Source organism: Equus przewalskii, chromosome 20 (genome assembly GCF_037783145.1).
Source record: "Equus przewalskii isolate Varuska chromosome 20, EquPr2, whole genome shotgun sequence".
NCBI lineage: Eukaryota > Metazoa > Chordata > Mammalia > Perissodactyla > Equidae > Equus > Equus przewalskii.
This window is the reverse complement of record NC_091850.1, coordinates 17,691,112-17,714,783: the sequence shown is the minus strand read 5'-3', so window position 1 is coordinate 17,714,783 and position 23,672 is coordinate 17,691,112. Positions and strand designations below refer to the sequence as shown.

The following is a 23,672-nucleotide window of genomic DNA, read 5'->3' as shown; positions in this document are numbered from 1 at the left end:
CTTTGTATGTTGTCTAAGGTTGCTTTCTCACTAGCAGGGCGGAGTTGCATGCCATGCAACAGAATAGTTGCAGCAGAAATTATCCAGCCTACAAAGCCTAAAATATTTATTATCTGGCCCTTTATAAAAAAAGTTTGCCAACTTAAAAGTTTGGCTTAAAATTTGTAAGCCGCTGTCTCTGAGTAAAATTCCCTGTCTAGGTTTTTCAGAAGTGATGTACCCTAAGACCCTAATAGTGGGTGACTTAAGGTACAAATAGATCTCTATTTTGAAAGTGCAAAAATTATAACCCTTGGTATGACTTTTCAGAGGCAGCCTGATAGCCCTAGGATCTAGTCTCAACTCTGTTCTTTATCAGCCTAACAACCTTGTGCACATTTCCTAATTTTTCTTAATTGTAATATCATGTGAGATAATATGCGGAACATACTAAATTTCTATCTAAAAGTAAGGAGTTATTAAATATTAATTTTGACATTGCGTAAAGGGAAAAGATTTAGATCTGTGAAGTTAGAAGTTTGCAAAATGCATCACCTGGGTCTAGAGCTTAAAATGCAATGTTCAGAAAATTATTAAATATTCGTTTTCCTCCTGTCCTCATAAAGCCACTCCTTTAGTAGGAAACCTTGAATCTCTCAGGCAGGTGACGTATTGGGAATTGTGCATGTGAATGAGAAGCCCAATATCAGAGTTGCAGCCTGGTAACTACGCACTGGGACCCTGGCCAACAAGGCATCAGGATTTCATAGCTCTCAAGCTACAAAGGCTTCTGCAATTGCTCTACGAAGGGGCTCTGCAAGGGAAGCTCCCAGCTGTGGATTCACCAGGGACTTGATCTCTAAATGAGGACCAGACAACCTGCCCAGGAATGCCTGAGTTCCTCAAATGGCAAAACTGGAACTAGAAGGATTTAGAGATGCAATGCAAAGGAAAGCCTCAGGAACAGACTCAGGTTTAAAAAGATCATCCTTATGTATTTATTTCAGAACAAAAGGGGATTTTTTTTTTTTTTTTTAAAAAAGATCATTACAAAGAAATTTAATTCTTTCCTTCTGGCTCTGCAAAGTTCGAAGTTCAAAACTCACTCCAGTTTCTCTGCCTGAGTTGGAATTCAAAAGATAAGAAGAAAGTCTTAATGATTAATCAGCCCAAGCACAGGTCTGGAGCAAGACGAGGACTTTATTTTCATTTTATAGACGAAGAAACTGAGGCCCTGAGGGACCAAAACACTTGTTCGAGGTCATATAGTTTTTTTGTGTGGAGTGAAAAGGAATCTCTGAGTCTGATTCTTGCTCGTCTCTTCCTCTCTAAACCACCCTGCTTCTCTCAGCCCAGAACTTGGGTAGAACGCGCTGGGCCTGCCTCCGATCTCCTGCAGGACCCTGGCATGTTGGGGAATCTCTCTGTGTTCTTTGTTTTCTCTTCTGTAAAATGGTCAGATTACCTGCCTACGCTTCCTCTTAAGAATATGGAAGCTAAATGTGATTGCAGACATAAAATTGTGATTCAACGGATTTGGCAGACACTTATTTTCCTATATAAAATCCATCTTCCTCTTCCTTGTTAACCTGATTTTATTCCAGCAGCCATCTGCCGAGTCACAGGGAATAAATCATGATTAAACCATGACAGTCATGGTCGTCGCATTCCCTTTTGTCAGTGATTGCACTAGAGATTAACATGTGACCCAGAACTGGTCAGGAAGATCTAGAGGAAAGCCTGGAGAGGGGTGTGGAAAACTTTAAGGAAGTCTTGTTCCACCTGATAAAAGGCACAAGTGATAGTGTGAAGAAAAGCTTAAGTGTCAGCAGAGGATGCTCTGGTGCGAAACGGAGGACGTCATGAGTGGAAAAAAGCAGATATCAGTTACAAACTCATTCACTTATTCAACATGTATTTATGGTGTACCCTCTATGTGGTAGGCACAGGGAATACAGCAGAGAAAAGCAAACCAAAATCCATAGCCCCGTGGAGACTACATTCTAGCACGGGGAGACACACGAGATAAACAAGTACGATATGTAATATACTAAAAGTGTGAAAGAAACAAATGAAGCAGGAATGGGGATGTGAATGGATTGGGGGTTGAGATTTTAGACAGGGTGGTGAAGGATGCCCTCGTGGAGAAGGTAGCTTTTGAATAAAGCCAAAAGGAAGTGAGCGAATGAGCCAAGGTGGAATCTGCAGTTGGGGTAGCCCTAAGAGAGGGCACAATGAGGGGGCTGGTGTGGCTGGAGTGGAGTGAGTAACATCGAGAGGGATAGAAAGTGTGGCCACTGGTACAGAGAGCCAGGTCGTGTGGAGCCTTGAAGCCACTGTGGGCCTTTGTTTCTTACTCTGAGTCACACAGGAAACCAGAGGAAGCTTTTAAACAAAGAGATGATGTGATCAGCCCTTCATTTTAGCAGGATCATTCTGGTAGCTTTGTGCAAATAGGCTGAAGAGGTACAAGGGTCGGAATGAACCACTTAGGGGGATATTTAGTGACAGAGGAGAGAGTCGTTGGTGGCTTCAGCCAGAGTGGTAGCAGGGAAATGTAAGAAGTGGTCCAGATTCTGGATGCATTTTGAAGATGGACTTTGCTAAAGAGCAAACAAAGGATTTGTTAAAGAGCAGAGTGGGCTTCGAGGGAGTGGAGAACAACTCTGAGGTTTTTCGTTTGAGCGCCTGGAATGATGGAATTGTCATGCACTGAGTGGGGAAGATTGTGGGAAGGGCAAGTTTGGGGGTCAGTGTCAGGAACTGGCTTTTCATCTTTTTTGAGATGCCTAAAATTAGTCATCAAAATGAACATATTACATAGGCAGTTGGATAACAAGTCCAACAAATCAGGCATTAATTAAATGGAAAAAAACACCAGAAATGTGTCACAGGGAAGCATCTGATCACTGTGCAAAGCAGGATAATTTCTTCAAGCCTGTTTCCTCATCGTTGAAATGGTAGTAACAGCCAGTGCTGTGCAGGTTTGATAAGAAAGTAAAAGTCCCAAGCACTGTGCTGTGAGCAAGAAACAGCAAATAATGTTCCTACATTCTCCTGCCTAAATGGAATCGTCAACGAATTAAGCCACTCGACCCACCATTTAATTTCGTTGGCCTAAGAATTAAAGGACATCTGAGTATTTGTGATGGGTTTGCTGACTTACAATTTCTTATAGCTATCACAGAGTCTGGGGTAAAGATTTTATTTTTATCTATTTTATAGAAGAGGAAACAGATTCAGAAATAAAGTAACTTTCCTAAAGTCACACAGCAAGTACCACCTTTGAAGGTAAGTTTTTTCATTATTTTTAACCTACAAATTGCATGTTTAGGGACCTTCGCAAACATCTTTACTAACACTGATCCTAAAAAGTGAACATTTTCCTTCCATGTTAACAAATCATTTTTGGGAAGAGGCTCTCCAGATGCAGTTTTTTCAGCTGTCCCTTCCTGCTCCCCATGGAGGCTGCCCGGCGCCCCTGTCTGCCCATTAATGATTCTTTGCCGTTTCTTGGCAAAAATGGTAACCGATGATGCTGTTCTGAAGAGATTGGAAAAGAAGGGTGCCGCGGCAGATCACATTTTTGAATATCTTAAGCAGCAAGTTGCTCTTCTTAAGGAGAAAGCAATCTTGCAGGCAACTTTGAGAGAAGAGAAGAAAATTCAAGTGGAAAATGTTAAGCTAAAGAAAGAGATTGAAGAATTGAAACAGGTGCTAATTGAGGCAGAAATTCGAAATGGAGTGAAGCAAATACCATTCCCATCTGGTCCTTTACTGCAAGCTAATTCTCCGGTTTCTGAAAATGTGACACAGTCTATGCCAATAACAACCGTATCTTCTGGTGCCAAAGGACAGATAAAAGGAGGAGGAGAAGGAGAAGAAAAGAAGGTGAAAGAGAAAAGGGAAATGAAAGGAGAGACAAAGAAGAAAAAACAACAGTCAATAGCAGGAAGTGGCGACTCTGAGCCAATAGATGTTTCTTGTCTGAATCTTTGAATTGGTTGTATCATCACTGCCAAAAAACACCCTGATGCAGATTCTTTGTATGTAGAAGTAGATGTTGGAGAAACAGCCCCAAGAACAGTTGTCAGCGGCCTGGTGAGTCACGTTCCTCTTGAACAGATGCAAAATCACATGGTGATTTTACTTTGTAACCTGAAACCTGCAAGGATGAGGGGAGGACTGTCTCAAGCAATGGTGATGTGTGCTAGCTCACCAGAGAAAGTTGAAATCTTGGCACCTCCTGATGGGTCTGTTCCTGGAGACAGAATTACCTTTTTTTTTTGGAGGAAGATTAGCCCTGAGCTAACATCCATGCCCATCTTCCTCTACTTTATATGTAGGACACCTGCCACAGCGTGGCTTGACAAGCAGTGTGTAGGTCCGCACCCAGGATCCAAATAAGCAAACTCCGGGTCACTGAAGCAGAACATGCAAACTTAACTGTTGTACCACCGGGCTGGCCTTCAGAATTACTTTTGATGCTTTCCCTGGAGAGCCTGACAAGGACCTGAATCCTAAGAAGAAGATTTGGGAGCAGATCCAGCCTGATCTTTACACTAATGATGAGCGCATGGCTTCATACAAAGGAACTCCCTTTGAGGTGAAAGGGAAGGGAGTGTGTAGGGCTCAAACTATGACCAACAGTGGTGAATAAAATAAAATGCTTCAGTTACTGAAGTATTTTGGAGAAAACTTTAATACCAATAAAAAGAAATATATTTTTCACTTGTACCTAAAGAAAAAAAAAAAGATGCAGTTTTTAGAGAACATATGTCTAGAGTAGAGAATTCTTACCTATGATAGCAACCAATACAGCAAGCATAGAGGTTTCATAATGAATGATGATGACCCTCTGGGTTACACCTATTGAATATATCCACTTGACAAATACCTTAGTGATTATCCAGCTGGAATCAGATTCATCCGTGGACCTATACACTTAGGCTAAATTATAAAGTAGGCAAAGACTGTAGTGTTCTTTCTTTCCCTCCGCCTCCACCCCCGTGTCCATCTCTGAATCTCCCACAAATCTGCTTTACAAAGTGACCTTAATTCTGTGAGCCTTTAAAACTTTAACCCATTATGAGCAAAATTTAAGAGAACACAACACTCTGGAAGAAAAATATAACAAAGGAGAGTTAAAGTCCTTAATGGAGAATTGATACAAGTTCACAAGAAACAAATCCCAAAAGATGAGTAGACGCAAAAGACATGAGGCAACCATTCACAAAATAACACATGCCCAACAAGCACACAGAAAATATTCAGACTCACTAGCAACCAACCACAGAGACTTCAACGGGAAGAAACAATATCACTTTTCACTATTAAATTAGCCAAAGTTTAAAAATAGTGTTCAATGTCACTGTGTGATGAAATCGAGGTTTCATACATTGTTGGTGGCAGTATAAATGGCAAAAACTCAGGGCAGCAATTTGGCAACATACAAGAGCAGCGATAACAATACGTGTGTGCTCAGAGCCTGTAATTCCATTTACTTATATTTCTGATCATTTCTATGAATACCTTAAGACTCAAGGAAAAAAGATGCTCATTAAAGTTATTTATAAAGCAAAATTTAAAAAATTGAATATCCATCAGTAACTGTTTAAATTGTGTTTAGCCATCTGGTGTACTCTATGTCATCATGGGATGCTGAAGAAAAACTTATAAGAATATAGAAAATATAATAGATGGAGTAAAGGCAAAACATAGGACTCCTCCAAGATGATCTGACCTATATGAAATACACATGCATAGAAAAATAGATTTATTGCATTTCTTTTTAGCGTTTGCAGTGGCTGATGTGTAGCTGTTACAATAATGGGCAACTGGCTGAGTGTTTAGTTGTGCCAGACATACACTAAGTGTTTTACAGACGTCCTTATTTAAACATTAACCATAGGATGAGATTATATCTTTTTTTTTACTGCTTATCACTAATTTTTTTTAGTGTACACTGCTACAAGTGGGATGACTGGTTCTTATCTTTAAAAAAACAAACGGCTTTTTTAAAACGTATATTACATAACATAGAATTCATCCGTTTCAAGTACACAAACCAGTCATTTCTAGTAAAACAGCCCTCCCTTACCCAAGGTTTTGCTTTCCGAGGTTTTCAGTTACCCACATTTGGCTTCAGTCTGCAAATGTTCAATGGAAAGTTCCAGAAATAAACAATTCATAAATTTTAAATTGTGTGCCGTTCTTAGCAGTGTGATGAAATCTCTTGCCGTCCTGCTCCATCCCACCTGGGACGTGAATCATCCCTTTGTCCCTTGGATCCACGCCGAATACGATACCCACCCATTAGTCACTTAGTTGCCATTTCTCAGTTATCAGACTGACTGTCACAGTATCGCAGTACTTATGTTCAAAAAACCCTATTTTACTTAATAATGGCCCCAAAGTGCAAGAGTGGTGATGCTGGCAATTCGGATACACCAAAGAGAAGCGTAAAGTGCTTCCTGTAAGTGAAAAGGTGAAAGTTCTCAACTTAATAAGGAAAGAAGAAAAATCATATGCTGAGGTTGCTAAGACCTATGGTAACTTTTATTATGGTGTATTGTAATAATTGTTCTTATATTTTTAGTTATTGTTGTTAATCTTTTACTGTGCCTAATTTAGAAATTAAACTTTATCCTAGGTTTGTATGATTGGAAAAAACAGTATATATAGAGTCTGGTACTATCTGAGGTTTTAGGCATCCACTGGGGGTCTTGGAATGTTTCCCCTGTGGATAAGGGGGGACTACTGTAACTTTACTGAGTGATGCAATCATCACTGTCATCCAGTTTTATAACATTTTTATTTCCCTAGTAAGATACCTCGTGCCCATTTACAGCTAATCACCGTTCCTTCTTCCAGCCCCAGGCAACTACTAATCTACTTTTTGTCTCTAAAAATTGGCTTTTTCTGAACACTTCATATAAGTTGAATCATATAATATGTGTCCCTTGGTCTTTTGTATCTGACTTCTTTCACTTAGCACAATATTTTTGAGTTTTATTCATTTCATATAACTTGTCAGCAGTTCATTTCCTTTTTACTGCTGAATGAATCTTCCATTGAATGGATATACCACAATTTGATTATCCATTCACCAGATGACAGACATTTAGTTTGTTTCCAGTTTGGGGATATTATGAACATATACCCATTTTTCAGATGAAGATGCTGTTATTCTTAGAGGCTAACTCCCCCAAGATCGCACAGCTGGGCAATGTCAGAGCCAGGGTTTGGGTCCAAGCTTACCTGACTTCAAAGCCCAACCCCTCTGTTTATTGCTAAACAACAGAATCAGGTGATGAATTTTTTTCCTTTATGCTTTTGTTTTTATACAACCTACAATGTATATTTTCTAATTTTAAACTTTAAAAAAAGTCTTGAAGTATCTTTAAATTGTGACCAACAAAGCTGTGATGTGTTACCTCTGCTAGGCGTAGTTGTGTTTTATGGACAAAGCATTAGCTTTATTCCTTCAGTAAACCTGTCCAGTTTAGCTTAGGATCAACCAAGGATGGGACCATGGCAGCAGGCTACCCCAGAAATGCCTTGAAGGTTCCCCTCCAGCACTTGCTGCTGTCCCCTGGATTCTGTGTTCTCAGCAGTGCTGTGGAGTTGCTGCAGGATCTCCGGGATCACGGATATCAGGAGCTTCTATTTGAAGCTGAACACTGAAGATGGGGCCCAAACCAGCTGAGTGACAGTAGTAAAACATCCCTTAATAAAAATGTTTTCTAACCAGTCTAACCTTTCTCAAGTCAGACAGTAGTGGAATAAATCCTGATATTTTCACTTGTCCTTTTGTCTTTCAATGCTCGGGCTTGATTTACTGGCTAGAGGCATTTTCCTGTATGTCTATAATGCATTTACTCTCTGTATGTTTTATGTCACAAAAATGTGGATTTTAATTAAATTTAAAAATGCAGATCATCGGGATATGGTAGCCAGCCTCCGAGATGGTGCCCCCTCCAGACATTCACACCCCTGAGTAGTCCCTTACCACAGTATACCAGGGTTGATCTTGTGTGAACAACAGAACACACGAAAGTGTTGTTACTGCTGAGATTAGGTTATAAAAGACTTTTCTCCTCTATGTTAGTCTCTCCCTCTATCTCTTTCTCTCTCGGATCACTTGTTCTGAGGGAAGCCATGTCACAAGCCATCTTGCAGACAGGCTTGTGTGGTGAAGAACTGAAGCCTCTTGCCAACAGCCACGTGAGTGAGTTTGGAAGAGGATCCTCCAGCCCCAGTCAAGTCTTCAGAGGCTGCAGCCCCAGCTGCCCTCTCCCTACGAACTCACTGGAGATCCTGAGTCAAAACCAACCAGCTCACTTGCTCCAGATGCCTGGCCCTCAGAAACTGTGTGAGATAACAAACGTTTGTCGTTTTAAGCTGCTAAGTTTGGAGGTGATTTGTTACATAGCAATAAATGACTAATACTTAGACGGAAATCAACCCATAATTTCATTGTCCAGAAATTACTGTTAACATTTTAATATGTAATCTTTGTCTCTCTTTTTCTGTGCTTCAGAAATAATTTTAAAATATTAATATAGAAACTGTTGTGGAAAACTGTATGGCAGTTCCTCAAAAAATTAAACAGAATTACCATGAACCAACAATTCTGCTTCTAGGTATATACGCAAAGGACTTAAAAGCAGGAACTCCAGCAGGTATTTGTACACCCATGTTCATAGCGGCATTATTCACAATAGCCAAAAAGTGGAAACAACCCAAATGTCCATCAGCAGATGAATGGATAAACAAAATGTGGAATATACATACAATGGAATATTATTCAGCCTGAAAAAGGAATGAAATTGTGATACATGCTACAACATGGATGAACTCTGAAGACATGCTAAATGAAATAATCCAAACACAAAAGAATAAGTATTGCATGATTCCATTTACATGAGGTACCTCAAATAGTCAAATTCATAGAGACAGAAAGTAGAAAAGCGGTTACCAGGGCCGGGGGGGGCGGGGGGCGGGTGGTGAGGGAGGGTTACTATTCAAATGGGTACAGAGTTTCAGTTTGGGATGAGGAAAAACTTCCAGAGATGGATAGCGGCGATAGTTGCACAACAATGTAAATGTACTAAATGTCACTGAATTATACACTTAAAAATGGTTAAAATGGTAAATTTTATGCTACGTGTTTTCTACCACAATAAAAATATATTAATACAGAATGATATTCATTTATCACCTACCTTTTTACTCACTATCATGAACACCCTTCCCAGTCCAATAGAACGTACATCCTTCTTAATGCCTGGATAGTAACGCCTTTGATGGACATCCTCTGATCTGGGTTTGAGGATGTGACAGAATTGGAGTTACAGACACACTGACCTCTCCAACTAGGTCTTAGCTGGGCTGCTTGTCTCTGTTTCTGTCTCTGTTTCTCGATTTCGCTCAGATTTTTTTTTTCTGTAGAATTTAAGAGCCACTTTCTCTATAAGGCCAGGCTTTGCAAAAATAAAACAACGAGTAGAGTGGGGGATGGAATCACTCTCTTAAAGTCCTATTTCTCAGAGGTTTTTTTCTGTCTTGCCCTGCTTCCTGCATCCCTAGTCTATCAGGTGTTGTGATGCAGAAGCCCATAAACCATGAAAAGACATTAGATGAATCTATTTGTGATTTGGATGTTTCTTCAGTCTTCCTTTTATTACAAGTCTGCTGCTTACTTTTATCCATAATAGTGAATTTCTCTTATTAGTTTTCCCCTTCTCTGGCTAATTGAGAAGATTTCATTTATTTCTCCTCAATTAGTTTGAGATATTCTTGCCAATAAAGTGCCACTCAGTGTTCAGAATCTTATCACATTTGCAGGCTCATCCTGAGTGCATTCTTACTGTGCTGCTCTGCAGTTGTGGATTAGAAGGAAGAAATGCTAACGGAGGCTTGAGCAACCTGCTCTTGGCTCTAGTTGTTACCTGGATGGCAGATGCACCCTGGCAGGATGACCGGCTGTGAACTCTGCTGAGGGTCTGGACAGGAGTAGGTTCAGAACTGTACTTTGAAAGTTGCTCCTGTCAGTAGAGAAGAGGTTTCGGAGAGATTTTTCTGAAATTTCATTTTTGCGTTTGTGGGTGTGCTATACAGGGAAGGGTGACCACATGTTTGGGGCTGAACCTCACGGGGAGGATATGTCCTGGCAGGGTCACCATAGGGCAGGGTAATACTTCTTTCCAACATACCTATTTTGCAGGTTCAGAGACCTGATTTTATCAGAGGTTCATAACGTTGTTTGTTCACTTCTCAAACTTGTGAGAGCCTGATTTGTAAAAACAACCAAAACCCAAAAACGGTCAACCTGAGAATTTCCACTGAACAGCACCTATCTGTTAGGCCAGGTCAATATATCTCCTTCTCAATAGGAAATGAGTTTTCTTTTCTTTCCTCTTGAGTTAAAATTTGGGGTTTTGGAATCAGTCCCCCAAAGGTACAATAGCTTGTGATCTTGGGGAAGCTACTTGAACCTCAATTTCTTCCCCTGTAAAATGGAAAAAAATAACTACGTTGTAAGGTCGTGAGGAATACATGTAAAACAGTACATAAAATATCCAGCATAGTTATTAGCACTGTTCATAGTAAGCTCTGCATCACTTTTCCTCTTCCCAGGTGGCATTAAGAGTTTATAATCAAGTCCTGAACACCCAGGGCCCCCACCTCCACAGGAATGCACTTGACAAGCCAGCTCGGTGCTCAAGTCCAGCTGGGCCTGGCACGCTGCTCCCTGGAGAGTTCAGCAATGCGTGGGGCCTGTACCGTGCTACGCCCTGGAGACGACACACGATGACCAAGCACAGTTCCTGCCCTCTGGAGGCACGTGCGCATACACATGAGCCTACAGATTTTGTGTCCAAGGGGGGTTAAAGTTTTACCCAAGATTCATGCTTCCCAAAGCATGAATCCTGGGCCTCTGACAGCCTGACAGGGAAAGACTGCATGCGTTTTCATGGGCCCCTTGCAGACATTGCAGGTAGATGGAAAAATCTCTTGCATATACATGCAAAGCCTTTTATTCATATATAAATATACAGCATATAGTTTAAGGAATAAGGAATAAAACTCAAATATAAGCTTTTTAATTTGTACTTTTGGTCCTAAAGAAAACAGATGATGAAAAAAGTTATCATGGGGGGGATCTGAAGTTTATTGATGAAAACCATAGGGGGGTCTCTTCCTCATCATGCTTGGGTTGGGAACATTGGCCATCAGTGTATGATACATGTGGGTATGCCATGATTAAGAACAAGAGATCTTGCTTCACAGAATCTTAAAGTAGCTGAGCTGCTGCCTCCCAGTCTCAGCGCTGGCTGTGTGGCCGCCGGAAGGACTTCCACTATTCAGATGTGTTCTTGTTAGCTTAGATATGATATCTCTTGCTGACTGATCTGTATCCAGAAACAGGAGCTCCCATTTCTCCTGAGGCCGGTACCCCTATGTGAATGGCCAAGGAAGCAAACTGTACCATCCACAGAGGTATTTTGATTGACTGTTTGGTGTTCTTAAATTCTTTGCTCTTAAGCAGTGCTCATGGCCCCTGTGTGTTATACGACATCACCACTTTATTTTCTGCCCAGTCTCCTGATGGCATTTGGATTCTTCATCCTAGCTTTAGGGCAATCAAAGCCTTTCCAGTCTAGCTGTAGCCGACCTCTTCAGCCCCAGCCAGAACTAAATTCCTACTCTATGAACAGCTTAAGAGCTGATATTCCCTCAGGAATATCCCAAGGTCTCTGTGACTTTGCCAGGTAGTCCTTTTTGGGTAGAATGCCTCTCCTGCCCTCATTTTCAACCTGTCCAATTTCCGCTCTCCTTTTAGATCTCAACTTGAACATCACCTCTATGAGGCTTTCCTCGTTGAGTATACCCACCTGTCTCCCTGGAATTAGACCTCTCTCTGAAGAGCTTGTTGCCTGTACTCCAAGCATGGTATGTGTATTGGGAGATAAATATGCCACAATCACCTTGAAAATTCCTTAAAGGCAAGGACCAGGTTTTCTCTGTTCTTTCCTCAAAGTAGGATCCCTCACGGCACTGAATCCTTTCTCGAACATCTATTATGGACAGAGACTCAAAAGATAACAGATGATGAGTTTCCTTATCTCAGACATGCAGCGCCAGTGAACAGAGTCTACTCTAGATGTAATCACATGTTTCCCTGAACACTTAACCGGCTTCAACACAGCCCTTTATTGCTGCCAACTGGGACACTTCTGACGTTATTCCCCACTGTGTGAGGGCCTCTGACAGCCTCTGCTAGGGAAAGAGAGAAAAAGCATCAAGTCTGCTTTTCAGTCTTTATGCTTTGTCCCCCTTGATACCAAAAGATGGGCAGGAACAGGTCTGACCTGACGTGGATGTTAGAAGTGGAGGAGGCTCCTGGATCTCCTTAGTACCAACTGCTCTCCTTTGTCTGGCTGCTGGCCAAGCTGCTCTTGCCCAGGTGCATATAACCACATGGGCGGTGACCACTTCTAGTGATTTTAAGTTACAGGAGAGTAGAAATATGTGAATATTGTTGCTTCAGGAAATCCAGTTATTCTCCTAGTTCTAAAATAAAATCTGGCGGATGTTTGCTAGAGACCACACACTTCACTCTTCAAAGGAAGGAGGAATGATTAAATGTTATTTACATACCTGTAACTGGAATAGGCAGACGTTTGGGCTTTGGGATAAGCAACGGTCTGGGGAATTTCGAAGGAGAGACAATCAAGGAAATTGCAACTCTTCGGGCTCAAAAAGAAGCATCAATTAGAGAAGAAAGCTGAAATGGAGAGAACGTCTGTTGTCTAATTCAAGGCTGATGGGCTTCCTAAGTGTTTTAGACTAAGACAAGCTCACATTTGGAGAGTGCTCTGAACTCTTTAAATAACACTTCAGATATATTAGGCGTAATCAAGTGTGTAGTCACTTAAGGATGTTAAACATTTTTCCTCTCTCAAAATCCTCTGTGTTAGGTTTTAAAAAACCAGCGATGGCACAGGCAGTTCCTGCAAAAGGAATATTATTGAATTCTTTCTCTCTGTAATAGCCTAAAAAAATTTGCTGCATCTATAATAAAATCATGTGCAAGCGTAAGACTTTGACCAGCTTAGAGTCTGGCTATGTTGGAATATTTGAACCTGATACCCAGTACGAGACGTGTACAGGCTGCTGTTCACTTCCTACCGTGGATATTTTCCCTTCTGTTTCAAAATCAGAAAAAGGAAATCCAATCCTGAGGGTTCCATTCCTGGTATATTTATGCCCCAAGGCAGATTGAGAGCGTAAAATAGACTTTTCACAAATGAAGAGACATCACGCTTTTTAGCCCAGGACAGGAAACTTCGCTGTTGCCAAGGCAACTGCAGGATTCTGGCTCCTAGGCTGGCTGCCTGAGGAGTGTCTGGGGCCTCCTCTGCTGTCACTCACTGTCAGACTGAGTGCAAAGGCCTTGGTGGTGAATTCACAGTGAGAATCAGCCTGTAAGCTTTCCAGAAACAATAAGACCATCTCTGAATGATCAAAAAAGCAGGTGGGGCCGCTTAGGAACAAAGTATACACATGATACCCTATAAAAATAAATAATTGAATGATACTCTAGTGACAGATACATGTCAGTATACATTTGTCAAAACCCATAAAATGTACAACAGCAAGAACGAATCCTAATGTAAACTATGGACTGTGGGTGTTTATGATGTGTCAATGCAGGTTCATTGGTCGTAACAAGTGTACCACTCTGATGGGGACATTGACAATGGGGGAGACTTTGCATGTGTAGGGGGGCAGAGAGTATATGGGAAATCTCTATACTTTGGCTCAGTTTTGCTGTGAACCTAAAACTAAACAATACAGTAATAAATAAATAAATAAATAAATAAATGGAATCTTTGGGGGGTGGGGCAAGTCCAAAGAGCTCAAAGCAAGGCTGCTGAGGAAAGTTGCATTAGTTTGTAGAATGATAAGCACAGAAACCCAATGGGTACAATAGACCCAAAGAACACTGTACTGTCAGTAAGAACATCATGCTCCTGTCTGGGTGAGAAAATAATTTGGTTCACTCAGACTGGGAAACTAGTAACACTGGGACAGAGTAGACTATGTTTCTTGTTTATACTCGTGGAGGAAGTGTGGAAACATGCTGAGATTTGTAAAGGTTACAAAGGAGAGAATATGGCCTTGAGAAAGGTGATGTTTTATATAATGGTCTAATTAATGCTGATATCTTTCCATCTCAGCCCCCTGCCTTGAGCCAGGAAACCATACTCCTCCATGTCTACCCAGGGCCCAGACACTGGGGACCATTGTGTAACCACCCGAGGAGCGTCTACAGCTACTGTTTGTCTTGTGCCCCTTCCCTTCTCTTTCCTGGTCTCTGGTAACAGTTTCTGTTGCAGCTACTACTGTTGCACTTGCAAAACTAGTGATGTGTGTAGTACCAGGCAGAGGAAGAGATAAGTGTGAAAGTGGGATGAATAGTTTCCCCAATGAAGCCATGTTGGAAACCTGGGCTTAAGGCTGCACATGCTCACACCCACACCTTGCCACCCTAGGGTCCTTTTTCCCACCCAAGTGGACCAGGCCAGTCCAATGTTTCTGATCTTGACCTTGATAGGCCAAAAATATGACCTTTTAATGAAGTGTTCACATATTAAAAATAGAGCAAAGCAGTTAAGATGCTGGGCTCTGGCATTAGGCTGCCAGGGTTGGAAGTTCAATTCTACCACTTACTAGCTGTGTGGCCTTGAGCAAATTATTTAATTTCTTGGTCCCTCTGGTTCTTCATCTGTAAAATGAGGATAGTAATAGCACTTACCTCACTGTGAGTTGTGAGAATTAAATGATATCATCCATGTAAAATGCTCAGAACAGTACCTAGCACACTGCAATCAGTGAAGTTGGCTTATTGTTGTACTGTTGGCTTTCTGGCTTCCTCTTGTTTAGCCCTAGGCATGGCTATCTCACTGCTTGATATAATGCACTTGGGAATACGAAACTTAAGCCACAAGACAAGGAACAATGTATTCTGGTACAGTGATATTAAGTTTCTATTTCATAACACAACTGAAAAAACAAAGTTAATAGAATGTTGATATTTTTCTAGATGCTTGCAGTGACAAAAATGCAACCAACATAATAGATTTGAATCTCTTTAGCACCAAGGCCTGCTTTGTGAAATCTATTCCACGGTGTGCTTACTTTAAGAGGTCAAGAAGTTTTAGGTGGTAGAAATCTGTCAGAAAATTAAAAAAAAAAGACATTGGTAGTGATAAGTCCTATTATAGAACTTTAGCTTAGTTCTCATACTGTGTTTTGTTTTCAACCCATAAAAAGGAAGAGAATGTTGTCTACCAGCTTCCTTCAGGCTCTCCTTGGGCCAAGATAGAACCTAGACAAGCTTATGAGTTGGCTCTGAGCCTAATGGAACAGTCACTGGGAAACTATACTCTCCCTTCCCACTTCCCCCATGTGCTTTCCTTGTTAATCAAGGGAAAAAACTGGCCTCCTGGATCATTATCCATTGATTTGGGGGTGGAGATGGATTGAGGGTATCTCTTGGATTTGAGGCACTTTCTATACTTGCACAGGAAGCTGTTGCTTTTACTGTGGTATTAGATTCTTTACAGATGTACAGTTGAGTTATACTTGTTAAAAAATATTTTATGATACTAATCACTCTATAATAATAGTTGAAAATGCTTCTGAAGTTATTAAATCACTAGATAGAAATCAAACCCAAGTTAAGGCTAGGTATAAGACAGTCGTCTGCCATTCTTAAAGAAAGACTTTGAAAATATGTACGGAATTATTTTGTTATAGTAATGACCAAAAGAACTTTCCGTGATGATGGAAATTTCTGTTATCCGTGCTGTCCAATATGGTAGCTACTAGGCACATGTGGGTGTTGAAAATCTGAAAAGTGGTTAGAGTGACTGAGAAATTCAATTTTTAATTTTATTTAATTGTAATAAATTTAAATTTAAAAAGCCACATGTGGCTAAACCTACCATATTGGACAGTGTAAGTTTAGAATATGATTAAAAGTCACTTAATCCCTCCAGGTCTCATTTTCTTAATATGCTAAAGGTTTGACCTAAGCCAATGGTTCTGAATATTGGTTACACAATGAAATCACTCAAGCAGCTTTAAAAAAATGCTGATACTTGTGTGTCGCATCCCGATGTTATTTAATGTGCAGTCTGAGCATTAAGATTTTTTAAAGCTACCCAGGTAATGCTAAAGTATAGCCAAGATTAGGAACTACTGAACTACATTAACTTCCTTTCTGTTCTAGGTTTAGCTGCAAATTGTACTGAATTTAGAATTCTATAAGGCAAATAGAACTCTTGTTACTTAAGCTTGTTACAGTAGAAGATTACATATGGATATAGGCTTTCTGCAAAGGCTGTCTGCCCTAAAATTTATATGAAACTTAATTATTTGAAAACATTAAGCCAAGTTGGTTTAATGTACTCCTCTTTGGAGTTTTTCCTAATTGAGACACACCATGGGTTCAAGCTACAGACAAGAAGGAAGCTATGTGTGTGTACTTGTTTGGGGATCTGACTGCAGCCTTGTGTCAGGGTTTGGCCATGTGCCCATCAATCTGCACGGGTTGACCTCAGTGAGTAATCCAAGCTGCAAGTTCATGGAGATCTCAGTGGGAGGCCTTTGGGCAAATCACTTGGAGCACCACACAACAACTGCTGAGTTTGTATCTTCCCTGGGATTATAAAAACAAAGTTTTTGGCCAAGGCATTCTCTCCAAAGCTACCATGCAAATAGTTCCAGGCAGTGTCAGGACAGTTGTTCGCAGGACTTTTAAGGCCTCAAACAGATGTACATTTCTTCTAGCTAATAAATGCTTCAAACAAGGAGTGAAATAGGTGCAAGTATTCGGTTTTTAAAAACTGTTGAGTTTTAAAAGATAGTTTGACTTGTAGGGTTTTTTTGTGGACTTTGACTAATTGATATTCTATTTATACGGGAGAACAAAGGACTACATGGAGTCAACGTGTTAGAGATCAACAAGAAGGTGGGGGAGGGAAGGATCGCTTGACCAGATTGCTTTCTTTACCATCATTTTAAAAGAAGAGAACAGACAATGGACCAATGGAACAGAGCAGAGCCCGGCATCAGTTTCCATCCATCTCTACACACCTGACATGACAGATGTGGTGTTACGGAGGGGGAAAGGACTGCTTGATAAATCTTGCCGGGAAAATGCTTATCTATACATAGAAAATAATATTAGATCCCTACCTCACACCAATAAACAAGTCAGTCCCAGGAAGAATAAAAATCTAAATAGGAAAAGTAAAACTTTTAGAAAAATTGTAGGATGTAAATTATTCTCCACCCCTTAGGTCATAACAATAAGACAAAAACACCAATGGAAAACACTGAAATTTGCCTGCACAAAATTTAAAACTTTTATATATTAAGATAGCAAAAACAAAATTAAGAGAAGAAAACCTAGACTGGGAAACTATATTTGCAACACATAGTGGATAAAATTGAAAGCTCTTACGAAGCAAGAAGACCAAAAGAAAAATGGGTATACAATCCACACAAGGTATTCACAGAAGAAGACATCATATTTGCCAGCCTCTCCAATAATCAGGTAAATTCAATTTTAAAGTGATGTACCATTTCACATCCACCAGATTGGCAAACGATATAAAGATTGACAATATCAGAAGAACAGTGGGAACTGTCAAACACTGCGAATGGGAGTGAAATTGGCACAACCACTTTGGAAAGCAATTTGACAGTATCTAGAAAAGTTGAAGCTGTGCGCATCCTATAGTCCGGCATTATTATTTGGAGCATGTCTCCTAGGAAAAGTTTCGTACATGCACGTAAGGAGATATTTATAGAAATGCCCACTCAATATTCCCTATAAAAGCAAAGAATTAAAACAAAAATGTTGGAAATTTTGACATTGCTATCAGAAAAATGTTAACAAATTTGTATTGTAGCCCTACAAAATAGTGAATTAGGACTGTGGGTATCAATATGGATATGTCTCAAATAATATTGGATAAAAAACTAGTTGCAGAAGGATATACAATATGCTATTTATATAAACCTTAAAACAAGAAAAATAATTCTATTTATTGTTTTCAGGTGCTTATCCATGTAGAGAGTCATAAAAAACATTCATGGTGTCATACACTTTCAGAGAGTGGGATGAGATTCAAGAGAAAATCACAAAGAGTTTAAAAAAAAATCTAAAATGTTTTATTTATCAAGCAGAATGGTGAATTCACAGGTGTTCATATACATAGTTCTGATGCTCAGAGTGTTTCATCAAGAAATAAAGGACAGTAGGTTGGTTATCTTCCAAAGAATGCTTAATGATATGATTTTGGTGATTAAAGAAAAACAAGTCACAATTTAAAGAACTCTGTGATATCAGCACTATAACTAATGGTTATTGAGCTTATATGCATTGTAGGGGTGGATTTCGGCCCAGAATTTAGGTGTGCAGGAAATGACTCTTCATTTAAATAAAGATCAGCTCCCTTTCTATTTCTGGACACTACTTGGGCCTCATCATTGGTGGGAAAGAGGAAGCCATTTGGTTTTGGGTGTAATCTATCCTGGAGACCCTTGTCTGGCTCCACTGTCCTGATCGGCCTTCTGACACTGACTTTTGCAGGATGGGCTCCCTCTCCTGGGTGGGTCTCTATGCTCTTTCACAGCCGCACTTTGGGAGCAGAAATCCTTCTTTGAGGATGTCTGGCCTGGCCTCAACTGCTTGGCCAGAGGTAGAGTAGGAAGCATTAATTGCTATTTAAAAATAGTATACTATTATACACTTACCTTTTCCAAGGGAGCTTATAGTGTAGAAGGTGAAGGGGATTAGAATATGCAGCCCCCAGATATGCCACTTTGGCATAAGAATTATTCTGAGCTGCAGGCAATTGAGAAGCAACAGACATAGGAAAACTCCCTACCGTCTCCTTTTCTGTCTAGAAGTAGGGCATAAATTTCTCTTCCTGAAGATGCCCCCTTTCCTCCCTCCTGTACCAGGAAGAGGAGACGTCTCTTGTCACTGGAGACAGCACCAACTTGAATGCATAAACAAACCTTACTGAAATAATCCTATCTTCCATTAGTTTCCCCTGTATATTTACCTGCCCAAAATTTACTGCCCACAGAGTCCAAACTCCTTTTCCTTTCTCTTGTCACGTCTCCGCAATTTATTGCTCTTTGTTATAATGGTATATAAGCTCTCAGATCTAACCACTTCTTTGAGGGTTTTCACTTGTTTTCTTTGAGGCCCACCCCCATGCCACATAGAAGTATTAACATCAAATAAAATTTGTATGCCTTTTCTCCTGTTAATCTGTTTTTTGTCGGTTTCATTTGTAGGGCCCCATGCACTGAACCTAGTAGGGTAGAGGAAAAAGTTTTTTCCTCCTGTCCAAAAGGAAAGGACATACAGAAAAAAAAAAAAAAAAAGTAGCTGCTTAGGCAAATAGGGTGAGAGTTAAAGAGTTGTCTGATTAGTAATTTTTACGAGCTCACTTATATTTAAGAAAAAGCACACATATTGCAAAACAGCTAAAAAATATTACATTTCAACTCCACATCTTGTTAGAAACTTTCTTCCTACCGGGTAATAGGTAATAAAAGCTAACTATTAAATTTGAACTACATAACAAATGTTTTGGAAAATAGATTGCTATAGATCAAATGTTTGTGTCTCCTCCCAATTTTATATATGAAATCCTAACACCCAATGTAATGGTATTAGGAGGTGGGATCCTTGGGAGGTGATCAGATCACAAGGGTGGAGCCCTCCTGAACGAGATTAGTGCCCTTATAAAAGCGGTCCCAGAGAATTTCCTTGCCCCTTCTGCCATGTGAGGTTACAGAGAGAAGACATCCATCTATAAACCAGGAAGCAGGTCCTCATCAGATACTGAATCTGCCAGAACCTTGATCTTAGACTTCCCAGACTCCAGAACTGTGAGAAATAAGTGTCTGCTGTTTATAAGCCACCCAGTCAATGGTACTTTGTTAGAACTGCCTGAATGGACCCAGACGCAGACCCATTAGAATACCTTTGAATTCAGCTAAGGCTGTCAGAATTATGAAGTCCTCATTCAGGCAGAGTTAAGAGGTGGGTGTAGTTGCTGTGGGCAGATCTACACAAAGATGACTGAGACCTCAGATCCTAGAAAGCTTTACTGGTCCATCATCCTCCATCTTGCCAGGTCTCAGCTTGGCTGCTCCATGGGCAACAACCTTCTGATTCTCTTGCTTCCCTTCCCCAGCCTAACCCAAAGGCCAGAACCAAATTTATCTTAAGGAGTTTGGAATATAGTCAGGAGCCTTTAGGTATCCCATATTCTCTCTACGTACTTCCTGATATCTACAACAAAAGACACTTTTTAAACTCAAAATTGGAGATGTCTGTAAAGAGCTGGTGTGGGGATAACACTGGCTAAAACTTCTCACTCGGTCAGTGATTCTCAAAGTATGGTCTCCAGACCAGCAGTGCCAGTGTCAGTTAGGGATGTGTTAGAAATGCAAATTCTGCCCCCCACCCCCACCTCCCGAATTAGAAACTCTGGAGGCAAGGCCCAGCGTGCTAAAATTGAGAACCGCTGAGCTAAATTGAACAATCAAACAAATGACTAAGAATAGAGCTTTCCACACCTCCTAGTTACAAGTGAATTGGAGGTGAAGTTGATAGACAAAACAGAACAGCCTTGGGGACTAGAGGAGAAGGTGCAGAAGGCATAGAAACTGCATCAGAGGGTGTTCGACGGGAACCACTTTTGAAGGTGCGTCTTGCCCTGGCTGTTCAGTGAACAGGGTAGAAGCAACATTGCCATGTGGCAGGTTGCTGAGTGCTTAATTAGCTTGTTGAATGACCAAGCACTGACAACCTACTGTGGTTCAGGTATGAGAGGCAACAAGGAATAAGCTTTGATCCCTGCCCACACCGAGCTAAGAGTCTAGTAGGAAAAGTGAATAAATAATCAACAATTACCCCTATTGTAACTCCTGTGACAGTGGGTTAGATGCTATGGAAGCTGAGGAAGGACTCCTAACCCAGACTTGGGGTGTCAGTAAAGTTCTGGAGACCCAAAGCTTGACTAGGAATATGTCAGGTGAAGGGAGTGGGGCTTAGATTACAGCATTCATTGTTTTCTTTTTTAATAAAGGAGCTCTGATTCCAGATGACTTACTGATATCTGTCATTCACATAGAACATTAACAAAATGCCCAAGATGTTTCCTAACTCATCAAGAAGTGAAATATAAGGTACATAACAAAATAAGTCAGCTTCTGATTTATTTGGCCTCAGTTTGGCCAGGTAGTCTTTCACCAGGCTGCCTACACTACTAATTCAGATTTGAAGTTGTTGACACAAATGATCCATAACCAATCCATCAATCAAAATTGGGATGAGTTTATTATGAGCCAGATCTGAGGACCATAGAGCCTGGGAGAATCCTTTCATAAAGGAATGGAGCACTCTGAAGAAGTAGGGGTGTACAGAGCTGTTACATACCGTCAAAGAGCATGTGTCACACATGATTGGAATGTCCCTTTTATAATAGTCAGGAGACCGTTTTGCTGGCACAGCATTTCCGTGAACATGGCAGGTTGGTGGTCTCCAGCTGGCTGGTCATAGCAGGTCAGCAATCGATCCCTAGCTTAGGGGAGAAGCTTATCCTTAAGGAAATGCCGATGTGGGGGAAGTTATATCCTTATCTTCAAGGTCATTGTTCTTGCCTCTGGGATATAGTACATACTTAAAGCAGATATACAATGTATGCTCAACTGCCCTGTCAGGCCCTTTTCGAAAAACAGGTTCAGGCCGAATTAGTTTTTACACCAAATGGCTTCCTCATATACTCCAATATATCCTACTGCTTGTGATTTACTTATCATTTTCTCCCTTTTGATCTATAATCTTTTCACAGAAGGCATTGATGATCAAAATATTGTCCCTTGGCACCAGGGTGGTTGCTGCCTGGCCTGGGTCCATCATGTCTCTTGGTGCGAGGTTTTGTCTCATTTATTTGCCCAGTTGTCCAAATTGGGGGGAAATAATTTGATATAGTGGACAAGCATAGAGGTATATATATTAACAGAAGAAGTATTTCATAGATTACATAATTATCAATTAATTTCAGATTGTTGCACAAACATTGTAAATATGCTTTTCTATGACTCCTTATGTTTACGTTGGTCACAATTATAGAACAAGTACAGCAATGACAATAATTCAATATATTTGAAAAGATTAATTTAAAAGGAGTTCTTAGGCATAGTTCTTATCAGAAAAGGAAATTTGTCTAGGGTTATAAGATTTATCAACCATCTCAAGTCTCTGAGCAATCATTACTCTACCTTGCATGCCAGTCCTACAACACTGAGTAAAGAAAACAGCAATTAGTTTGAATATTATGATTAGTACAAGAATTCCAAGAAGTAATAGAAATAGGAATTGCAATCCAGATCGAAAAAGGGAACTGATACCGGAAGGGAGCCAATCAAACAAATGAAGACTGGGTGTAGGATTGCTTAGGGCATTCACCTGTTTTCTCACGTGCTTTAGCAGAGATGACACATTGGAAGCCTCATCAGGTATAGAAACACAGCATTCAGTTTGAATGGTATATATGTACCACCTTGGGTTGTGGTTAAAATATCTAAGGCCATTCTATTTTGAAGGACAGCCTTTTTTCATTAAAGATGTTTCAGTATCTAGTAAAGCTATTCCTGCTTGACTACTGTTAAGGGCATCTATATGTGATATGACATCCTCTAACCCCAAACAAGGAACAAATATAGCTAGCTGCTCGGTGGACATACAATGGAACAGTGAATGAGCCCACCTGGCCTTAAAGAGAGGGAGATTGGCAATAGGTGTTGTCTCAGTGTGAATCCTTCCCTAAATCCAAGGGAAACTCAGAGCGCAGTGTTTTAGCCATCCAGGCGGCAGCCAAGGCCAGAGATTTGTTCCACATAACCATCGAGTTCCATTAGGAGCCACTCAATAAATGCCTGATCTTCAAGACCAGTCTGTCCCAAATCAACTGCTTTCTTTAAGTATGATAGTTTTTTGAAACCTTAAATGGAGCAATTATAAAATAGGTTTACAGTTTAAGCATAACAAAGGTTTAAGTGAGGAGATATAAGGTTGGGAATACAGGCCTTGTCCAGCGTCTTGGGACAGCTATCTACAACAGACGCCATCTTCTTCTCATCCTAGTTTGGAGATATTTGCATTGGTCAGTTGAAGTTGGGAGTTAGAAATAGGAACTGAAATCCACTCAGGAGGAGAAGACTTTTTCAAATGAGAAATGTGAATCGATGAGTCTATGCCTTTTGATTCTGCAGTGCATGAATTGGTTAAAAGTACTTGCTATAGTGCTTTCCAACAGGGCTGCAAAAAGCCTTTTATTTGATGCTTCTTTTGATAAATAAGTTCTCCAGGTTACAGTCCATGATCCTTAAGGTCTGGGAGTTCTCTGTGAAAAGAATCAGCTACCAACCTCTCTCTCTCTTTTAAGTATTTCAATGAGAACTTGACAATAATTAAGATATTTCCTTTAAGCAAAGTTGGTTCATACATTTCTTTGTCTAATTGCATAGGCCATCTAGTTATTATCTCAGAAGGAGATAGCTGATATTTACCAAAGGGTGTA

The 23,672-nt window shown here is 40.4% G+C and overlaps 1 pseudogene; it reads left to right on the top strand.

The window, feature by feature from the left end:
- The first annotated feature begins 3,458 nt into the window (after positions 1–3,458).
- Positions 3,459–4,639, top strand: LOC103558176 (aminoacyl tRNA synthase complex-interacting multifunctional protein 1 pseudogene; annotated as a pseudogene).
- The last annotated feature ends 19,033 nt before the right edge of the window (positions 4,640–23,672 follow it).